The sequence below is a fragment of the Oncorhynchus masou genome, unplaced genomic scaffold (assembly GCF_036934945.1).
Source record: "Oncorhynchus masou masou isolate Uvic2021 unplaced genomic scaffold, UVic_Omas_1.1 unplaced_scaffold_1124, whole genome shotgun sequence".
In the NCBI taxonomy this organism is placed as follows: Eukaryota; Metazoa; Chordata; class Actinopteri; order Salmoniformes; family Salmonidae; genus Oncorhynchus; species Oncorhynchus masou.
Genome location: NW_027000976.1, coordinates 117,501 through 141,241, shown reverse-complemented (window position 1 = coordinate 141,241; position 23,741 = coordinate 117,501). Strand labels below are relative to the sequence as shown.

Sequence of the window (23,741 nt, the reverse complement as noted above, 5' to 3'; positions counted from 1 at the left end):
TTCTCCTAGGGTTATATCTACGGGTTATCCTATAGAGAGACTTCTCCTAGGGTTATATCTACGGGTTATCCTACAGAGAGACTTCTCCTAGGGTTATATCTACGGGTTATCCTACAGAGAGACTTCTCCTAGGGTTATATCTAAGGGTTATCCTATAGAGAGACTTCTCCTAGGGTTATATCTACGGGTTATCCTATAGAGAGACTTCTCCTAGGGTTATATCTACGGGTTATCCTATAGAGAGACTTCTCCTAGGGTTATATCTAAGGGTTATCCTACAGAGAGACTTCTCCTAGGGTTATATCTAAGGGTTATCCTATAGAGAGACTTCTCCTAGGGTTATATCTAAGGGTTATCCTATAGAGAGACTTCTCCTAGGGTTATATCTAAGGGTTATCCTATAGAGAGACTTCTCCTAGGGTTATATCTAAGGGTTATCCTATAGAGAGACTTCTCCTAGGGTTATATCTACGGGTTATCCTATAGAGAGACTTTTCCTAGGGTTATATCTAAGGGTTATCCTACAGAGAGACTTCTCCTAGGGTTATATATACGGGTTATCCTATAGAGAGACTTCTCCTAGGGTTATATCTACGGGTTATCCTATAGAGAGACTTTTCCTAGGGTTATATCTAAGGGTTATCCTACAGAGAGACTTCTCCTAGGGTTATATCTAAGGGTTATCCTACAGAGAGACTTCTCCTAGGGTTATATCTAAGGGTTATCCTATAGAGAGACTTCTCCTAGGGTTATATCTAAGGGTTATCCTATAGAGAGACTTCTCCTAGGGTTATATCTAAGGGTTATCCTACAGAGAGACTTTTCCTAGGGTTATATCTAAGGGTTATCCTACAGAGAGACTTCTCCTAGGGTTATATCTAAGGGTTATCCTATAGAGAGACTTCTCCTAGGGTTATATCTAAGGGTTATCCTATAGAGAGACTTCTCCTAGGGTTATATCTACGGGTTATCCTATAGAGAGACTTCTCCTAGGGTTATATCTACGGGTTATCCTATAGAGAGACTTCTCCTAGGGTTATATCTACGGGTTATCCTACAGAGAAACTTCTCCTAGGGTTATATCTACGGGTTATCCTATAGAGAGACTTTTCCTAGGGTTATATCTAAGGGTTATCCTACAGAGAGACTTCTCCTAGGGTTATATCTACGGGTTATCCTATAGAGAGACTTCTCCTAGGGTTATATCTACGGGTTATCCTATAGAGACTTTTCCTAGGGTTATATCTAAGGGTTATCCTACAGAGAGACTTCTCCTAGGGTTATATCTAAGGGTTATCCTATAGAGAGACTTCTCCTAGGGTTATATCTAAGGGTTATCCTATAGAGAGACTTCTCCTAGGGTTATATCTAAGGGTTATCCTATAGAGAGACTTCTCCTAGGGTTATATCTAAGGGTTATCCTATAGAGAGACTTCTCCTAGGGTTATATCTACGGGTTATCCTATAGAGAGACTTTTCCTAGGGTTATATCTAAGGGTTATCCTACAGAGAGACTTCTCCTAGGGTTATATCTAGGGTTATCCTATAGAGAGACTTCTCCTAGGGTTATATCTACGGGTTATCCTATAGAGAGACTTTTCCTAGGGTTATATCTAAGGGTTATCCTACAGAGAGACTTCTCCTAGGGTTATATCTAAGGGTTATCCTACAGAGAGACTTCTCCTAGGGTTATATCTAAGGGTTATCCTATAGAGAGACTTCTCCTAGGGTTATATCTAAGGGTTATCCTATAGAGAGACTTCTCCTAGGGTTATATCTAAGGGTTATCCTACAGAGAGACTTTTCCTAGGGTTATATCTAAGGGTTATCCTACAGAGAGACTTCTCCTAGGGTTATATCTACGGGTTATCCTATAGAGAGACTTTTCCTAGGGTTATATCTAAGGGTTTTCCTATAGAGAGACTTCTCCTAGGGTTATCCTATAGAGAGACTTCTCCTAGGGTTATCCTACAGAGAGACTTTTCCTAGGGTTATATCTAAGGGTTATCCTACAGAGAGACTTTTCCTAGGGTTATATCTAAGGGTTATCCTACAGAGAGACTTCTCCTAGGGTTATATCTACGGGTTATCCTATAGAGACTTTTCCTAGGGTTATATCTAAGGGTTATCCTATAGAGAGACTTCTCCTAGGGTTATATCTACGGGTTATCCTATAGAGAGACTTTTCCTAGGGTTATATCTAAGGGTTATCCTATAGAGAGACTTCTCCTAGGGTTATCCTATAGAGAGACTTCTCCTAGGGTTATATCTAAGGGTTATCCTATAGAGAGACTTCTCCTAGGGTTATATCTACGGGTTATCCTATAGAGAGACTTCTCCTAGGGTTATATCTACGGGTTATCCTATAGAGAGACTTCTCCTAGGGTTATATCTACGGGTTATCCTACAGAGAAACTTCTCCTAGGGTTATATCTACGGGTTATCCTATAGAGAGACTTTTCCTAGGGTTATATCTAAGGGTTATCCTACAGAGAGACTTCTCCTAGGGTTATATCTACGGGTTATCCTATAGAGAGACTTCTCCTAGGGTTATATCTACGGGTTATCCTATAGAGAGACTTTTCCTAGGGTTATATCTAAGGGTTATCCTACAGAGAGACTTCTCCTAGGGTTATATCTAAGGGTTATCCTATAGAGAGACTTCTCCTAGGGTTATATCTAAGGGTTATCCTATAGAGAGACTTCTCCTAGGGTTATATCTAAGGGTTATCCTATAGAGAGACTTCTCCTAGGGTTATATCTAAGGGTTATCCTATAGAGAGACTTCTCCTAGGGTTATATCTACGGGTTATCCTATAGAGAGACTTTTCCTAGGGTTATATCTAAGGGTTATCCTACAGAGAGACTTCTCCTAGGGTTATATCTACGGGTTATCCTATAGAGAGACTTCTCCTAGGGTTATATCTACGGGTTATCCTATAGAGAGACTTTTCCTAGGGTTATATCTAAGGGTTATCCTACAGAGAGACTTCTCCTAGGGTTATATCTAAGGGTTATCCTACAGAGAGACTTCTCCTAGGGTTATATCTAAGGGTTATCCTATAGAGAGACTTCTCCTAGGGTTATATCTAAGGGTTATCCTATAGAGAGACTTCTCCTAGGGTTATATCTAAGGGTTATCCTACAGAGAGACTTTTCCTAGGGTTATATCTAAGGGTTATCCTACAGAGAGACTTCTCCTAGGGTTATATCTACGGGTTATCCTATAGAGAGACTTTTCCTAGGGTTATATCTAAGGGTTATCCTATAGAGAGACTTCTCCTAGGGTTATCCTATAGAGAGACTTCTCCTAGGGTTATCCTACAGAGAGACTTTTCCTAGGGTTATATCTAAGGGTTATCCTACAGAGAGACTTTTCCTAGGGTTATATCTAAGGGTTATCCTACAGAGAGACTTCTCCTAGGGTTATATCTACGGGTTATCCTATAGAGAGACTTTTCCTAGGGTTATATCTAAGGGTTATCCTATAGAGAGACTTCTCCTAGGGTTATATCTACGGGTTATCCTATAGAGAGACTTTTCCTAGGGTTATATCTAAGGGTTATCCTATAGAGAGACTTCTCCTAGGGTTATCCTATAGAGAGACTTCTCCTAGGGTTATATCTAAGGGTTATCCTATAGAGAGACTTCTCCTAGGGTTATATCTACGGGTTATCCTATAGAGAGACTTTTCCTAGGGTTATATCTAAGGGTTATCCTATAGAGAGACTTCTCCTAGGGTTATCCTATAGAGAGACTTCTCCTAGGGTTATATCTAAGGGTTATCCTATAGAGAGACTTCTCCTAGGGTTATATCTACGGGTTATCCTATAGAGAGACTTCTCCTAGGGTTATATCTAAGGGTTATCCTATAGAGAGACTTCTCCTAGGGTTATATCTACGGGTTATCCTATAGAGAGACTTCTCCTAGGGTTATATCTACGGGTTATCCTATAGAGAGACTTCTCCTAGGGTTATATCTAAGGGTTATCCTATAGAGAGACTTCTCCTAGGGTTATATCTACGGGTTATCCTATAGAGAGACTTCTCCTAGGGTTATATCTACGGGTTATCCTATAGAGAGACTTCTCCTAGGGTTATATCTACGGGTTATCCTATAGAGAGACTTCTCCTAGGGTTATATCTACGGGTTATCCTATAGAGAGACTTCTCCTAGGGTTATATCTAAGGGTTATCCTACAGAGAGACTTCTCCTAGGGTTATATCTAAGGGTTATCCTACAGAGAGACTTCTCCTAGGGTTATATCTAAGGGTTATCCTACAGAGAGACTTCTCCTAGGGTTATATCTAAGGGTTATCCTACAGAGAGACTTCTCCTAGGGTTATATCTAAGGGTTATCCTACAGAGAGACTTCTCCTCGGGTTATATCTAAGGGTTATCCTACAGAGAGACTTCTCCTCGGGTTATATCTAAGGGTTATCCTACAGAGAGACTTCTCCTCGGGTCATATCTAAGGGTTATCCTACAGAGAGACTTCTCCTCGGGTTATATCTAAGGGTTATCCTACAGAGAGACTTCTCCTAGGGTTATATCTAAGGGTTATCCTACAGAGAGACTTCTCCTAGGGTTATATCTAAGGGTTATCCTACAGAGAGACTTCTCCTAGGGTTATATCTAAGGGTTATCCTACAGAGAGACTTCTCCTCGGGTTATATCTAAGGGTTATCCTACAGAGACTTCTCCTAGGGTTATATCTAATTATTATCCTATAGAGACTTCTCCTAGGGTTATATCAACTTGTCTAAGGGTTATCCTATAGAGAGACTTCTCCTCAAGTTATATCAACTTGTCTAAGGGTTATCCCATAGAGAGACTTCTCCTCGGGTTATAGCTAAGGGTTATCCCATAGAGAGACATCTCCTAGGGTTATATCTAAGGGTTATCCCATAGAGAGACTTCTCCTAGGGTTATATCTACGGGTTATCCTACAGAGAGACTTCTCCTAGGGTTATATCTAATGGTTATCCTATAGAGACTTCTCCTAGGGTTATATCAACTTGTCTAAGGGTTATCCCATAGAGAGACTTCTCCTAGGGTTATATCAACTTGTCTAAGGGTTATCCCATAGAGAGACTTCTCCTAGGGTTATATCTAAGGGTTATCCTATAGAGAGACTTCTCCTCGGGTTATATCTAAGGGTTATCCTATAGAGAGACTTCTCCTCGGGTTATATCAACTTGTCTAAGGGTTAGTCTATAGAGAGACTTCTCCTAGGGTTATATCAACTTGTCTAAGGGTTATCCTATAGAGAGACTTCTCCTAGGGTTATATCAACTTGTCTAAGGGTTATCCTATAGAGAGACTTCTCCTAGGGTTATATCAATTTGTCTAAGGGTTATCCCATAGAGAGACTTCTCCTAGGGTTAGATCAACTTGTCTAAGGGTTATCCCATAGAGAGACTTCTCCTAGGGTTATATCAACTTGTCTAAGGGTTATCCTACAGAGACTTCTCCTAGGGTTATATCTAAGGGTTATCCTATAGAGAGACTTCTCCTAGGGTTATATCTAAGGGTTATCCTACAGAGAGACTTCTCCTCGGGTTATATCTAAGGGTTATCCTACAGAGAGACTTCTCCTCGGGTTATATCTAAGGGTTATCCTACAGAGACTTCTCCTAAGGTTATATCAACTTGTCTAAGGGTTATCCCATAGAGAGACTTCTCCTCGGGTTATATCAACTTGTCTAAGGGTTATCCCATAGAGAGACTTCTCCTCGGGTTATATCTAAGGGTTATCCTATAGAGAGACTTCTCCTCGGGTTATATCTAAGGGTTATCCTACAGAGAGACTTCTCCTAGGGTTATATCTAAGGGTTATCCTACAGAGACTTCTCCTAAGGTTATATCAACTTGTCTAAGGGTTATCCCATAGAGAGACTTCTCCTCGGGTTATATCAACTTGTCTAAGGGTTATCCCATAGAGAGACTTCTCCTCGGGTTATATCTAAGGGTTATCCTATAGAGAGACTTCTCCTCGGGTTATATCAACTTGTCTAAGGGTTAGTCTATAGAGAGACTTCTCCTAGGGTTATATCAACTTGTCTAAGGGTTATCCCATAGAGAGACTTCTCCTAGGGTTATATCAACTTGTCTAAGGGTTATCCCATAGAGAGACTTCTCCTAGGGTTATATCAACTTGTCTAAGGGTTATCCTATAGAGAGACTTCTCCTCGGGTTATATCAACTTGTCTAAGGGTTATCCTATAGAGAGACTTCTCCTAGGGTTAGATCAACTTGTCTAAGGGTTATCCTATAGAGAGACTTCTCCTAGGGTTATATCAACTTGTCTAAGGGTTATCCTATAGAGAGACTTCTCCTAGGGTTATAGACTAATGCAGTAGTTGTGATCTATCCAGCAGACCATATTTATATTTTTTTTATTTAACTAGGCAAGTCAGTTAAGAACAAATTCTTATTTACAATGATGGCCTACCAGAGAACAGTGGGTTAACTTTGTCAGCTCGGGGATTCAATCCAGCAACCTTTCGGGAACTGTCCCAACGCCCTAACCACTAGGCTACCTGCCGCCCCAAATGGTGGTGTGGATATGTCCTCTGTCTGTCTATCAGGTTTATGGAGCTAGCTGTTCTTCAACAGACCCGGCCATCTGCCTCCCCCTCACTTCCTGTTGCTGCTCCTCGGGAGAAATGTGTCTCAAATTAGAGCTTCCGCTCCCTCGCTGAGGAGGCCAAGGCAGGAAACAGAATGAGGAGGGAGGGAGGGAGGTTATTTGGTATTTTACTAGGATCCCATCAGCTGTTCTGCAAAAAGCAGAAGCTTGTCTTCCTGGGGTCCACACAGAACATGAAATAATACAGAACATTAATAGACAAGACCAGCTCAAGGACAGAACTAAACAAAAACAATTAAAGGCATATAGTGTGTGTGTATGTATTGATGTGTAGACTATCTGGGTCAAATAGCCTACACATCAATACATACACACACACAATCTGGGTCAAATAGCCTACACATCAACACATACACACACTATCTGGGTCAAATAGCCTACACATCAACACATACACACACTATCTGGGTCAAATAGCCTACACATCAATACACACACACACTATCTGGGTCAAATAGCCTACACATCAATACACACACACACACACTATCTGGGTCAAATAGCCTACACATCAATACACACACACACACTATCTGGGTCAAATAGCCTACACATCAATACACACACACACACTATCTGGGTCAAATAGCCTACACATCAATACACACACACACACTATCTGGGTCAAATAGCCTACACATTAATACATACACACACACTATCTGGGTCAAATAGCCTACACATCAATACATACACACACACTATCTGGGTCACATAGAGGAGAGGCGTTGTGCCGTGAGGTGTTGCTTTATCTGCTTGTTGTTTATTTGAGCAATATGAGATGGAAGGAAGTTCCATGCAATAAGGGCTCTTTATAATACTGTACACTTTCTGGAATTTGTTCTGGAATTGGGGACTGTGAAAAGACCCCTGGTGGCATGTCTGGTGGGGTAAGTGTGTGTGTCAGAGCTGTGTGTAAATTGACTATGCGAACAATTTGGGATTTCCAACATATTAATGTTTCTTGTAAAAAGAAGTGATGCAGTCAGTCTCTCCTCAACTCTGAGCCAAGAGAGACTGGCAGCATAGTATTTATATCAGCCCTCTGATCACAATGAAGAGCAGAACGTGCCACTCTGTTGTGGGCCACCTGCAGCTTAACGAGGTCTTTCTTAGCAATACTTACGACCGGACAATAATCAAGATAGGATAAAACTAGAGCCTGCAGGACTTGCTTATTATTATACAATTTTGAATGTCCAGACCCACCTGTTTACACCCCCATCTTCATCACTCTGTCCATACCCACCTGTTTACACCCCCATCTTCATCAACTACATCACTCTGTCCAGACCCACCTGTTTACACCCCCATCTTCATCAACTTCATCACTCTGTCCATACCCACCTGTTTACACCCCCATCTTCATCAACTACATCACTCTGTCCAGACCCACCTGTTTACACCCCCATCTTCATCAACTTCATCACTCTGTCCATACCCACCTGTTTACACCCCCATCTTCATCAACTACATCACTCTGTCCAGACCCACCTGTTTACACCCCCATCTTCATCAACTTCATCACTCTGTCCATACCCACCTGTTTACACCCCATCTTCATCAACTACATCACTCTGTCCAGACCCACCTGCTCACACCCCCATCAACTACATCACTCTGTCCATACCCACCTGTTTACACGCCCACCCCCATCAACAACATCACCCTGTCCAGACCACACTGCTCACACCCCCATCAACTACATCACCCTGTCCAGACCCACCTGTTACACCCCCATCAACTACATCACTGTCCAGACCCACCTGTTTACACGCCCACCCCATCAACAACATCACCCTGTCCAGACCACACTGCTCACACCCCCATCAACTACATCACCCTGTCCAGACCCACCTGTTACACCCCCATCAACTACATCACTGTCCAGACCCACCTGTTTACACCCTCATCAACTACATCACTGTCCAGACCCACCTGTTTACACGCCCACCCCCATCAACAACATCACCCTGTCCAGACCACATTGCTCACACCCCCATCAACTACATCACCCTGTCCAGACCCACCTGTTACACCCCCATCAACTACATCACCCTGTCCAGACCCACCTGTTACACCCCCATCAACTACATCACCCTGTCCAGACCCACCTGTTACACCCCCATCAACTACATCACCCTGTCCAGACCCACCTGTTACACCCCATCAACTACATCACTCTGTCCAGACCCACCTGTTACACCCCCATCAACTACATCACCCTGTCCAGACCCACCTGTTACACCCCCATCAACTACATCACCCTGTCCAGACCCACCTGTTACACCCCCATCAACTACATCACTCTGTCCAGACCCACCTGTTACACCCCCATCAACTACATCACCCTGTCCAGACCCACCTGTTACACCCCCATCAACTACATCACCCTGTCCAGACCCACCTGTTACACCCCCATCAACTACATCACTCTGTCCAGACCCACCTGTTACACCCCCATCAACTACATCACCCTGTCCAGACCCACCTGTTACACCCCCATCAACTACATCACCCTGTCCAGACCCACCTGTTACACCCCCATCAACTACATCACTGTCCAGACCCACCTGTTACACCCCCATCAACTACATCACCCTGGCCAGACCCACCTGTTACACCCCCATCAACTACATCACCCTGGCCAGACCCACCTGTTACACCCCCATCAACTACATCACCCTGTCCAGACCCACCTGTTACACCCCCATCAACTACATCACCCTGTCCAGACCCACCTGTTACACCCCCATCAACTACATCACTCTGTCCAGACCCACCTGTTACACCCCCATCAACTACATCACCCTGTCCAGACCCACCTGTTACACCCCCATCAACTACATCACTCTGTCCAGACCCACCTGTTACACCCCCATCAACTACATCACTCTGTCCAGACCCACCTGTTACACCCCCATCAACTACATCACTCTGTCCAGACCCACCTGTTACACCCCCATCAACTACATCACCCTGTCCAGACCCACCTGTTACACCCTCATCAACTACATCACCCTGTCCAGACCCACCTGTTACACCCCCATCAACTACATCACCCTGTCCAGACCCACCTGTTACACCCCCATCAACTACATCACCCTGTCCAGACCCACCTGTTACACCCCCAGAAAGATATGACAGATGGCTGAGTCTATAGCCACTCCCACCATCCTCAGTAGCTTTCCATCTAAGTGGTCAATGCCAGGAGGTTTGTCATTATTGATCGATAACACCTAACCCACACTAACTTTATGAAATACTAAAATTGCAATGATTTTCTTTCATTACTTGTTTTTTTTATGCATAAATATGATGACTCACTGTTGTTGGCATTTCCTGCCTAAGTTTGACCACTTTGACAATGAAGTAATCATTCATATGATTGGCAACATCAAAAGGTTTTGTGATGAATGAGCCATCTGATTCAATGAAAGAGTTAAATCATTCATACTTGGTCATTTATCTTAGTTTCATAATACAATCTTTTTTGTTCAGTTTAAGTCGCATAATTTCTCAATTTACAGTTAGGGTTAGGGGTTAGAAGTTAGGGTTAGGGGTCAGGGTTAGGGGTTAGGGGTCAATCAGACTTACTCATCAATACACAGGGCCTTAACAGTTCTAACAGTTTAATAGGTGCTGGAATATAATAACAATTCATATATAATAATTAAATACCTGGAAGAATCAACATCATGGTTCCTCATCAGAACAAGAAACAGAAAAAGGGACAAGGAGAGGGTGAGTACGGGAAACAGAAAGGGACAAGGAGAGGGTGAGTACGGGAAACAGAAAGGGACAAGGAGAGGGTGAGTACGGGAAACAGAAAGGGACAAGGAGAGGGTGAGTACGGGAAACAGAAAGGGACAAGGAGAGGGTGAGTACGGGAAACAGAAAGGGACAAGGAGAGGGTGAGTACGGGAAACAGAAAGGGACAAGGAGAGGGTGAGTACGGGAAACAGAAAGGGACAAGGAGAGGGTGAGTACGGGAAACAGAAAGGGACAAGGAGAGGGTGAGTACGGGAAACAGAAAGGGACAAGGAGAGGGTGAGTACGGGAAACAGAAAGGGACAAGGAGAGGGTGAGTACGGGAAACAGAAAGGGACAAGGAGAGGGTGAGTACGGGAAACAGAAAGGGACAAGGAGAGGGTGAGTACGGGAAACAGAAAGGGACAAGGAGAGGGTGAGTACGGGAAACAGAAAGGGACAAGGAGAGGGTGAGTACGGGAAACAGAAAGGGACAAGGAGAGGGTGAGTACGGGAAACAGAAAGGGACAAGGAGAGGGTGAGTACGGAAACAGAAAGGGACAAGGAGAGGGTGAGTACGGGAAACAGAAAGGGACAAGGAGAGGGTGAGTACGGGAAACAGAAAGGGACAAGGAGAGGGTGAGTACGGGAAACAGAAAGGGACAAGGAGAGGGTGAGTACGGGAAACAGAAAGGGACAAGGAGAGGGTGAGTACGGGAAACAGAAAGGGACAAGGAGAGGGTGAGTACGGGAAACAGAAAGGGACAAGGAGAGGGTGAGTACGGGAAACAGAAAGGGACAAGGAGAGGGTGAGTACGGGAAACAGAAAGGGACAAGGAGAGGGTGAGTACGGGAAACAGAAAGGGACAAGGAGAGGGTGAGTACGGGAAACAGAAAGGGACAAGGAGAGGGTGAGGGTGAGTACGGGAAACAGAAAGGGACAAGGAGAGGGTGAGTACGGGAAACAGAAAGGGACAAGGAGAGGGTGAGTACGGGAAACAGAAAGGGACAAGGAGAGGGTGAGTACGGGAAACAGAAAGGGACAAGGAGAGGGTGAGTACGGGAAACAGAAAGGGACAAGGAGAGGGTGAGTACGGGAAACAGAAAGGGACAAGGAGAGGGTGAGTACGGGAAACAGAAAGGGACAAGGAGAGGGTGAGTACGGGAAACAGAAAGGGACAAGGAGAGGGTGAGTACGGGAAACAGAAAGGGACAAGGAGAGGGTGATTACGGGAAACAGAAAGGGACAAGGAGAGGGTGATTACGGGAAACAGAAAGGGACAAGGAGAGGGTGAGTACGGGAAACAGAAAGGGACAAGGAGAGGGTGAGTACGGGAAACAGAAAGGGACAAGGAGAGGGTGAGTACGGGAAACAGAAAGGGACAAGGAGAGGGAGGGTGAGTACGGGAAACAGAAAGGGACAAGGAGAGGGTGAGTACGGGAAACAGAAAGGGACAAGGAGAGGGTGAGTACGGGAAACAGAAAGGGACAAGGAGAGGGTGAGTACGGGAAACAGAAAGGGACAAGGAGAGGGTGAGTACGGGAAACAGAAAGGGACAAGGAGAGGGTGAGTACGGGAAACAGAAAGGGACAAGGAGAGGGTGAGTACGGGAAACAGAAAGGGACAAGGAGAGGGTGAGTACGGGAAACAGAAAGGGACAAGGAGAGGGTGAGTACGGGAAACAGAAAGGGACAAGGAGAGGGTGAGTACGGGAAACAGAAAGGGACAAGGAGAGGGTGAGTACGGGAAACAGAAAGGGACAAGGAGAGGGTGAGTACGGGAAACAGAAAGGGACAAGGAGAGGGTGAGTACGGAAAACAGAAAGGGACAAGGAGAGGGTGAGTACGGAAAACAGAAAGGGACAAGGAGAGGGTGAGTACGGGAAACAGAAAGGGACAAGGAGAGGGGTGAGTACGGGAAACAGAAAGGGACAAGGAGAGGGTGAGTACGGGAAACAGAAAGGGACAAGGAGAGGGTGAGTACGGGAAACAGAAAGGGACAAGGAGAGGGTGAGTACGGGAAACAGAAAGGGACAAGGAGAGGGTGAGTACGGGAAACAGAAAGGGACAAGGAGAGGGTGAGTACGGGAAACAGAAAGGGACAAGGAGAGGGTGAGTACGGGAAACAGAAAGGGACAAGGAGAGGGTGAGTACGGGAAACAGAAAGGGACAAGGAGAGGGTGAGTACGGGAAACAGAAAGGGACAAGGAGAGGGTGAGTACGGGAAACAGAAAGGGACAAGGAGAGGGTGAGTACGGGAAACAGAAAGGGACAAGGAGAGGGTGAGTACGGGAAACAGAAAGGGACAAGGAGAGGGTGAGTACGGGAAACAGAAAGGGACAAGGAGAGGGTGAGTACGGGAAACAGAAAGGGACAAGGAGGTGAGTACGGGAAACAGAAAGGGACAAGGAGAGGGTGATTACAGGAAACAGAAAGGGACAAGGAGAGGGTGATTACAGGAAACAGAAAGGGACAAGGAGAGGGTGAGTACGGGAAACAGAAAGGGACAAGGAGGTGAGTACAGGAAACAGAAAGGGAGAAAGGAGGTGAGTACAGGAAACAGAAAAGGAGAAAGAGGGTGGAGGAGAGGAAAATAGAGAGAGAGTACCAGGCTCCAAATGATTGCAAAGTTTAACCACCTAAAAGTTCAGATAGTTTAGTTAGCAGGTATGTAAGGTTTTAAAGAGCTCCTCTAATCAACAATCTTTACCACAACTCGGCCCAACCAGCGTGCGTCTCTCACACCACAGAGAGAGGAGGCAGAGCAGTCATTACTCTACAGTAAAGTGTGATTACTAAACCGCCAGGCCTTTTGAAGAAGAATCATAGCAGTGAGGAGGGGAGGGTAAAGAGAGAGAGGGTAGGGTAAAGAGAGGAAGAGGAGGAGGGTAAAGAGAGAGAGGGTAGGGGTAAAGAGAGAGAGGGTAGGGGTAGAGAGAGAGAGGGTAGGGGTAGAGAGAGAGGGTAGGGTAAAGAGAGGAGGAGGGTAAAGAGAGGAGGAGGGTAAAGAGAGAGGGTAGGGTAAAGAGAGAGAGGGTAGGGGTAAAGAGAGAGAGGGTAGGGGTAAAGAGAGAGAGGGTAGGGGTAAAGAGAGAGAGGGTAAAGAGAGAGGAGGGTAAAGAGAGAGGAGGGTAAAGAGAGAGGAGGGTAAAGAGAGGGGAGGGTAAAGAGAGGGGAGGGTAAAGAGAGGGGAGGGTAAAGAGAGGGGGAGGGTAAAGAGAGGGGAGGGTAAAGGGAGGGGAGGGTAAAGAGAGGAAGAGGAGGAGGGTAAAGAGAGAGAGGGTAGGGGTAAAGAGAGAGAGGAGGAAGGTAAAGAGAGAGAGGGTAGGGTAAAGAGAGGAAGAGGAGGGTAAAGAGAGGAAGAGGAGGGTAAAGAGAGAGAGGGTAGGGGTAAAGAGAGAGAGGGTAGGGGTAAAGAGAGAGGAGGGTAGAGGTAAAGAGAGGGGGAGGGTAAAGAGAGGGGGAGGGTAAAGAGAGGGGAGGGTAAAGAGAGGGTAGGGTAAAGAGAGGGTAGGGTAAAGAGAGGGTAGGGTAAAGAGAGGGGAGGGTAAAGAGAGGGGAGGGTAAAGAGAGGGGGAGAGGGTAAAGAGGGGGGAGGGTAAAGAGGGGGAGGGGGTAAAGAGGGGGGAGGGGTAAAGAGGGGGAGGGGGGTAAAGAGGGGGAGGGGTAAAGAGGGGGAGGGGTAAAGAGGGGGAGGGGGGGTAAGAGGGGGAGGGGTAAAGAGGGGGAGGGGTAAAGAGAGGGTAGGGGTAAAGAGAGAGAGAGGGTAGGGGTAAAGAGAGAGAGAGAGAGGGTAGGGGGAAAGAGAGAGAGAGGGTAGGGGTAAAGAGAGAGAGAGAGAGGGTAGGGGTAAAGAGAGAGAGAGGGTAGGGGTAAAGAGAGAGAGAGGGTAGGGGTAAAGAGAGAGAGAGGGTAGGGGTAAAGAGAGAGAGAGAGGGTAGGGGTAAAGAGAGAGAGAGGGTAGGGGTAAAGAGAGAGAGAGGGTAGGGGTAAAGAGAGAGAGAGGGTAGGGGTAAAGAGAGAGAGGGTAGGGGTAAAGAGAGAGAGAGAGGGTAGGGGTAAAGAGAGAGAGAGAGGGTAGGGGTAAAGAGAGAGAGAGGGTAGGGGTAAAGAGAGGGTAGGGGTAAAGAGAGGGGAGGGGTAAAGAGAGGGGAGGGGTAAAGAGAGGGGAGGGGTAAAGAGAGGGGAGGGTAAAGAGAGGGGTAAAGAGAGGAAGAGGAGGAGGGTAAAGAGAGAGAGGGTAGGGGTAAAGAGAGAGAGGGTAAAGAGAGAGGGTAAAGAGGGGGAGGGTAAAGAGGGGGAGGGTAAAGAGGGGGAGGGGTAAAGAGGGGGGAGGGGTAAAGAGGGGGAGGGGTAAAGAGGGGGGAGGGGTAAAGAGGGGGAGGGGTAAAGGGGGGAGGGGGTAAAGAGAGAGAGAGGGGTAGGGGTAAAGAGAGAGAGAGAGAGGGTAGGGGTAAAGAGAGAGAGGGTAGGGGTAAAGAGAGAGAGGGTATGGGGTAAAGAGAGAGAGAGGGTAGGGGTAAAGAGAGAGAGAGGGTAGGGGTAAAGAGAGAGAGAGGGTAGGGGTAAAGAGAGAGAGGGTAGGGGTAAAGAGAGAGAGAGGGTAGGGGTAAAGAGAGAGAGAGGGTAGGGGTAAAGAGAGAGAGGGTAGGGGTAAAGAGAGAGAGAGGGTAGGGGTAAAGAGAGAGAGAGGGTAGGGGTAAAGAGAGGGTAGGGGTAAAAAGAGGGGAGGGGTAAAGAGAGGGGAGGGGAGGGTAAAGAGAGGGGTAAAGAGAGGAAGAGGAGGAGGGTAAAGAGAGAGGGGGTAGGGGTAAAGAGAGAGAGGGTAGGGGTAAAGAGAGAGAGGGGAGGGGTAAAGAGAGAGAGGGGAGGGTAAAGAGAGAGGAGGGGTGAAGAGAGAGGAGGGGTAAAGAGAGAGGATGGGTAAAGAGAGAGGAGGGAGGGTAAAGAGAGGGAGGGGGGGTAAAGAGAGAGGAGGGGGAGGGTAAAGAGAGAGGAGGGGGTAAAGAGAGGGAGGGGGTAAAGAGAGGGGAGGGGAGGGTAAAGAGAGGGGAGGGTAAAGAGAGAGGAGGGGAGGGTAAAGTGAGGGGAGGGTAAAGTGAGGGGAGGGTAAAGAGAGGGGAGGGTAAAGAGAGGGGAGGGTAAAGAGAGGGGAGGGTAAAGAGAGGGGAGGGGAGGGTAAAGAGAGGGGAGGGGAGGGTAAAGAGAGGGGAGGGTAAAGAGAGAGGAGGGGAGGGTAAAGAGAGGGGAGGGGAGGGTAAAGAGAGGGGTAAAGAAGCATCTCTGTAATCACATTCTTGTTCCTGATAACTGGCTGAGGAGGCGATACCCTTGAATCATCAATCGACACAGCGGGAGGGCTGACCCACTAACCAGAGCCCCTCCAAGCAGGGACCCTCCCTGGGCTACATGGGAGTCAGACGACTAGCCCCCCTTAAATGACATGTACTCTACAGACTGAAACCAGCTAGACTTGTTTACGGCTTCGTCGTCTTTCCAAATACTCTTTGGTTCCAAAACAAGGATAATAAACTAGAATGGATTATTATCCAGTAAAACTGCAGCACTATAGACCACAAGACTACAGCCCACTATAGACCACAAGACTACAGCCCACTATAGACCACAAGACAACAGCCCACAAGACTACAGCCCACTATAGACCACAAGACAACAGCCCACAAGACTACAGCCCACTAAAGACCACAAGACTAGACCACAAGACTACAGACCACAAGACTACAGCCCACTAAAGACCACAAGACTAGACCACAAGACTACAGACCACAAGACTACAACCCACTATAGACCACAAGACTACAGCCCACAAGACTACAGCCCACTATAGACCACAAGACAACAGCCCACTATAGACTACAGCCCACAAGACTACAGCCCACTATAGACCACAGCCCACTATAGACCACAAGACTACAGCCCACTATAGACCACAGCCCACTATAGACCACAAGACTACAGCCCACTATAGACCACAAGACAACAGCCCACAAGACTACAGCCCACTAGACCACAAGACTACAGCCCACTATAGACCACAAGACTACAGCCCACAAGACTACAGCCCACTATAGACCACTATAGACCACAAGACTACAGCCAACAAGACTACAGCCCACAAGACTACAACCCACTATAGACCACAAGACTACAGCCCACTATAGATCACAAGATAACAGCCCACTATAGACCACAGCCCACAAGACTACAGCCCACTATAGACCACAAGACAACAGCCCACTATAGACCACAAGAATACAGCCCACTATAGACCACAAGACCACAGCCCACTATAGACCACAGCCCACTATAGACCACAGCCCACTATAGACCACAGCCCACTATAGACCACAGCCCACTATAGACCACAAGACTACAGCCCACTATAGACCACAAGACTACAGCCCACTATAGACCACAAGACTACAGCCCACAAGACTACAGCCCACTATAGACCACAAGACTACAGCCCACTATAGACCACAAGACTACAGCCCACTATAGACCACAAGACTACAGCCCACTATAGACCACAAGACTACAGCCCACTATAGACCACAAGACTACAGCCCACTATAGACCACAAGACTACAGCCCACTATAGACCACAAGACTACAGCCCACAAGACTACAGCCCACTATAGACCACAAGACTACAGCCCACAAGACTACAGCCCACTATAGACCACAAGACTACAGCCCACTATAGACCACAAGACTACAGCCCACTATAGACCACAAGACTACAGCCCACTATAGACCACAAGACTACAGCCCACTATAGACCACAAGACTACAGCCCACAAGACTACAGCCCACTATAGACCACAAGACTACAGCCCACTATAGACCACAAGACTACAGCCCACTATAGACCACAAGACTACAGCCCACTATAGACCACAAGACAACAGCCCACAAGACTACAGCCCACTATAGACCACAAGACAACAGCCCACAAGACTACAGCCCACTAAAGACCACAAGACTAGACCACAAGACTACAGACCACAAGACTACAACCCACTATAGACCACAAGACTACAGCCCACAAGACTACAGCCCACTATAGACCACAAGACAACAGCCCACTATAGACTACAGCCCACAAGACTACAGCCCACTATAGACCACAGCCCACTATAGACCACAAGACTACAGCCCACTATAGACCACAGCCCACTATAGACCACAAGACTACAGCCCACTATAGACCACAAGACTACAGCCCACTATAGACCACAAGACTACAGCCCACTATAGACCACAAGACTACAGCCCACTATAGACCACAAGACTACAGCCCACTATAGACCACAAGACTACAGCCCACAAGACTACAGCCCACTATAGACCACAAGACTACAGCCCACTATAGACCACAAGACTACAGCCCACTATAGACCACAAGACTACAGCCCACTATAGACCACAAGACTACAGCCCACTATAGACCACAAGACTACAGCCCACTATAGACCACAAGACTACAGCCCACTATAGACCACAGCCCACTATAGACCACAAGACAACAGCCCACAAGACTACAGCCCACTATAGACCACAAGACAACAGCCCACAAGACTACAGCCCACTAAAGACCACAAGACTAGACCACAAGACTACAGACCACAAGACTACAACCCACTATAGACCACAAGACTACAGCCCACAAGACTACAGCCCACTATAGACCACAAGACAACAGCCCACTATAGACTACAGCCCACAAGACTACAGCCCACTATAGACCACAGCCCACTATAGACCACAAGACTACAGCCCACTATAGACCACAGCCCACTATAGACCACAAGACTACAGCCCACTATAGACCACAAGACTACAGCCCACAAGACTACATCCAACAAGACTACAGCCCACAAGACTACAGCCCACAAGACTATAGACCACAAGACTACAGACCACAAGACTACAGACCACTATAGACCACAAGACTACAGCCCACAAGACTACAGCCCACTATAGACCACAAGACTACAGCCCACTATAGACCACAAGATTACAGCCCACAAGACTGCAGCCCACTATAGACCACAAGACTACAGCCCACTATAGACCACAAGACTACAGCCCACAAGACTACAGCCCACAAGACAACAGCCCACAAGACTACAGCCCACTATAGACCACAAGACTACAGCCCACTACAGACCTCAAGACTACAGCCCACAAGACAATAGCCCACAAGACTACAGCCCACTATAGACCACAAAACTACAGCCCACTATAGACCACAAGACTACAGCCCACTATAGACCACAAGACTACAGCCCACTATAGACCACAAGACAACAGCCCACAAGACTACAGCCCACTATAGACCACAAGACAACAGCCCACAAGACTACAGCCCACTAAAGACCACAAGACTAGACCACAAGACTACAGACCACAAGACTACAACCCACTATAGACCACAAGACTACAGCCCACAAGACTACAGCCCACTATAGACCACAAGACAACAGCCCACTATAGACTACAGCCCACAAGACTACAGCCCACTATAGACCACAGCCCACTATAGACTACAGCCCACTATAGACCACAGCCCACTATAGACTACAGCCCACAAGACTACATCCAACAAGACTACAGCCCACAAGACTACAGCCCACAAGACTATAGACCACAAGACTACAGCCCACAAGACTACAGCCCACTATAGACCACAAGACAACAGCCCACTATAGACTACAGCCCACAAGACTACAGCCCACTATAGACCACTATAGACCACAAGACTACAGCCCACTATAGACCACAGCCCACTATAGACCACAAGACTACAGCCCACTATAGACCACAAGACAACAGCCCACAAGACTACAGCCCACTAGACCACAAGACTACAGCCCACAAGACTACAGCCCACTATAGACCACAAGACTACAGCCCACTATAGACCACAAGACTACAGCCAACAAGACTACAGCCCACAAGACTACAACCCACTATAGACCACAAGACTACAGCCCACTATAGACCACAAGACAACAGCCCACTATAGACCACAGCCCACAAGACTACAGCCCACTATAGACCACAAGACAACAGCCCACTATAGACCACAAGAATACAGCCCACTATAGACCACAAGACCACAGCCCACTATAGACCACAGCCCACTATAGACCACAGCCCACTATAGACCACAGCCCACTATAGACCACAAGACTACAGCCCACTATAGACCACAAGACTACAGCCCACTATAGACCACAAGACTACAGCCCACAAGACTACAGCCCACTATAGACCACAAGACTACAGCCCACTATAGACCACAAGACTACAGCCCACTATAGACCACAAGACTACAGCCCACTATAGACCACAAGACTACAGCCCACTATAGACCACAAGACTACAGCCCACTATAGACCACAAGACTACAGCCCACAAGACTACAGCCCACTATAGACCACAAGACTACAGCCCACTATAGACCACAAGACTACAGCCCACAAGACTACAGCCCACTATAGACCACAAGACTACAGCCCACTATAGACCACAAGACTACAGCCCACTATAGACCACAAGACTACAGCCCACTATAGACCACAAGACTACAGCCCACAAGACTACAGCCCACTATAGACCACAAGACTACAGCCCACTATAGACCACAAGACTACAGCCCACTATAGACCACAAGACTACAGCCCACTATAGACCACAAGACTACAGCCCACTATAGACCACAAGACTACAGCCCACTATAGACCACAAGACTACAGCCCACTATAGACCACAAGACTACAGCCCACTATAGACCACAAGACTACAGCCCACTATAGACCACAAGACTACAGCCCACTATAGACCACAAGACTACAGCCCACAAGACTACAGCCCACTATAGACCACAAGACTACAGACCACTATAGACCACAAGACTACAGCCCACTATAGACCACAAGACAACAGCCCACAAGACTACAGCCCACTATAGACCACAAGACTACAGCCCACTATAGACCACAAGACTACAGCCCACAAGACTACAGCCCACTATAGACCACAAGACTACAGCCCACAAGACTACATCCAACAAGACTACAGCCCACAAGACTACAGCCCACAAGACTATAGACCACAAGACTACAGCCCACAAGACTACAGCCCACTATAGACCACAAGACTACAGCCCACAAGACTACAGCCCACTATAGACCACAAGACTACAGCCCACTATAGACCACAAGACTACAGCCCACTATAGACCACAAGACAACAGCCCACAAGACTACAGCCCACTATAGACCACAAGACTACAGCCCACTATAGACCACAAGACTACAGCCCACAAGACTACAGCCCACTATAGACCACAAGACTACAGCCCACAAGACTACATCCAACAAGACTACAGCCCACAAGACTACAGCCCACAAGACTATAGACCACAAGACTACAGACCACAAGACTACAGACCACTATAGACCACAAGACTACAGCCCACAAGACTACAGCCCACTATAGACCACAAGACTACAGCCCACTATAGACCACAAGATTACAGCCCACAAGACTGCAGCCCACTATAGACCACAAGACTACAGCCCACTATAGACCACAAGACTACAGCCCACAAGACTACAGCCCACAAGACAACAGCCCACAAGACTACAGCCCACTATAGACCACAAGACTACAGCCCACTACAGACCTCAAGACTACAGCCCACAAGACAATAGCCCACAAGACTACAGCCCACTATAGACCACAAAACTACAGCCCACTATAGACCACAAGACTACAGCCCACTATAGACCACAAGACTACAGCCCACTATAGACCACAAGACTACAGCCCACAAGACTACAGCCCACAAGACTACAGCCCACTATAGACCACAAGACTACAGCCCACTATAGACCACAAGACAACAGCCCACTATAGACCACAAGACTACAGCCCACTATAGACCACAGCCCACTATAGACCACAAGACTACAGACCACAAGACTACAGCCCAATATAGACCACAAGACTACAGCCCACTATAGACCACAAGACTACAGCCCAATATAGACCACAAGACTACAGCCCACTATAGATCACAAGACAACAGCCCAATATAGACCACAAGACAACAGCCCACTATAGACCACAAGACAACAGCCCACTATAGACCACAAGACAACAGCCCACTATAGACCACAAGACAACAGCCCACTATAGACCACAAGACAACAGCCCACTATAGACCACAAGACTACAGCCCATTATAGACCACAAGACTACAGCCCACTATAGACCACACGACTACAGCCCACTATAGACCACAGCCCACAAGACTACAGCCCACTATAGACCACAAGACTACAGCCCACAAGACAACAGCCCACTATAGACCACAGCCCACTATAGACCACAAGACTACAGCCCACTATAGACCACAAGACTGCAGCCCACTATAGACCACAAGATTACAGCCCACAAGACTACAAGACTACAGCCCACTATAGACCACAGCCCACTATAGACTACAAGACTACAGCCCACTATAGACTACAATACTACAGCCCACTATAGACTACAGCCCACTATAGACTACAAGACTACAGCCCACTATAGACTACAATACTACAGCCCACTATAGACTACAGCCCACTATAGACTACAGCCCACTATAGACTACAAGACTACAGCCCACTATAGACTACAGCCCACTATAGACTACAGCCCACTATAGACTACAGCCCTAACGAGCAAAAAGGCAGTAACTAACTCATTTGGTCTAAATGCGTCCATGTAATTATTGCTCCATTAAAACATGCTTAATCATGTGGACAAGTGTCCTGCCTCTATTGTTCAGGAGAAAATGGGGGTCATGTTATCAGCATAAGGTTACTGTGAAAGCAGGATAAATAAAATACATTTTTCTCAGAGCAGTTACTACCTTTTCTCTTAGTAGGGCAGCATAGACTACAGCCCACTATAGACCACAAGACTACAGCCCACTATAGACCACAAGACTACAGCCCACTATAGACCACAAGACTACAGCCCACTATAGACCACAAGACTACAGCCCACTATAGACCACAAGACTACAGCCCACTATAGACCACAAGACTACAGCCCACTATAGACCACAAGACTACAGCCCACCCCAGCGTAGAAAACTACAGCCCACCCCAGCGTAGAAAACTACAGCCCACCCCAGCGTAGAAAACTACAGCCCACCCCAGCGTAGAAAACTACAGCCCACCCCAGCGTAGAAAACTACAGCCCACCCCAGCGTAGAAAACTACAGCCCACCCCAGCGTAGAAAACTACAGCCCACCCCAGCGTAGAAAACTACAGCCCACCCCAGCGTAGAAAACTACAGCCCACCCCAGCGTAGAAAACTACAGCCCACCCCAGCGTAGAAAACTACAGCCCACCCCAGCGTAGAAAACTACAGCCCACCCCAGCGTAGAAAACTACAGCCCACCCCAGCGTAGAAAACTACAGCCCACCCCAGCGTAGAAAACTACAGCCCACCCCAGCGTAGAAAACTACAGCCCACCCCAGCGTAGAAAACTACAGCCCACCCCAGCGTAGAAAACTACAGCCCACCCCAGCGTAGAAAACTACAGCCCACCCCAGCGTAGAAAACTACAGCCCACCCCAGCGTAGAAAACTACAGCCCACCCCAGCGTAAAACTACAGCCCACCCCAGCGTGAAAACTACAGCCCACCCCAGCGTAGAAAACTACAGCCCACCCCAGCGTAGAAAACTACAGCCCACCCCAGCGTAGAAAACTACAGCCCACCCCAGCGTAGAAAACTACAGCCCACCTCAGCGTAGAAAACTACAGCCCACCTCAGCGTAGAAAACTACAGCCCACCTCAGCGTAGAAAACTACAGCCCACCTCAGCGTAGAAAACTACAGCCCACCTCAGCGTAGAAAACTACAGCCCACCTCAGCGTAGAAAACTACAGCCCACCTCAGCGTAGAAAACTACAGCCCACCTCAGCGTAGAAAACTACAGCCCACCTCAGCGTAGAAAACTACAGCCCACCTCAGCGTAGAAAACTACAGCCCACCTCAGCGTAGAAAACTACAGCCCACTCCAGCGTAGTAGGATTACAGAGGGTCGTGTGTGTGTGTGTGTGTGTGTGTGGCACCAATTCCAGGTTTTAGCATCGGGCTTTAGCATCGGGCTTTAGCATCGGGCTTTCCGACTCACATCCGCCCCGTTTCACCAGCTTGGTTTAAAAACACACAGACAGCACCAACTAACTAACACACAACACCGCTTGTTCTTACATTGTGTAAAACTCCCGAAACCAGAGAG

The 23,741-nt window shown here is 47.3% G+C and overlaps 1 protein-coding gene across 3 annotated transcripts in view; it reads right to left on the bottom strand.

Moving 5' to 3' along the window:
* Positions 1–23,741, bottom strand: part of LOC135529227 (SH2/SH3 adapter protein Nck1-like) — an 86,698-nt gene that overhangs the window by 20,973 nt on the left and 41,984 nt on the right. The gene's annotated exons all lie outside the window — the stretch shown is intronic.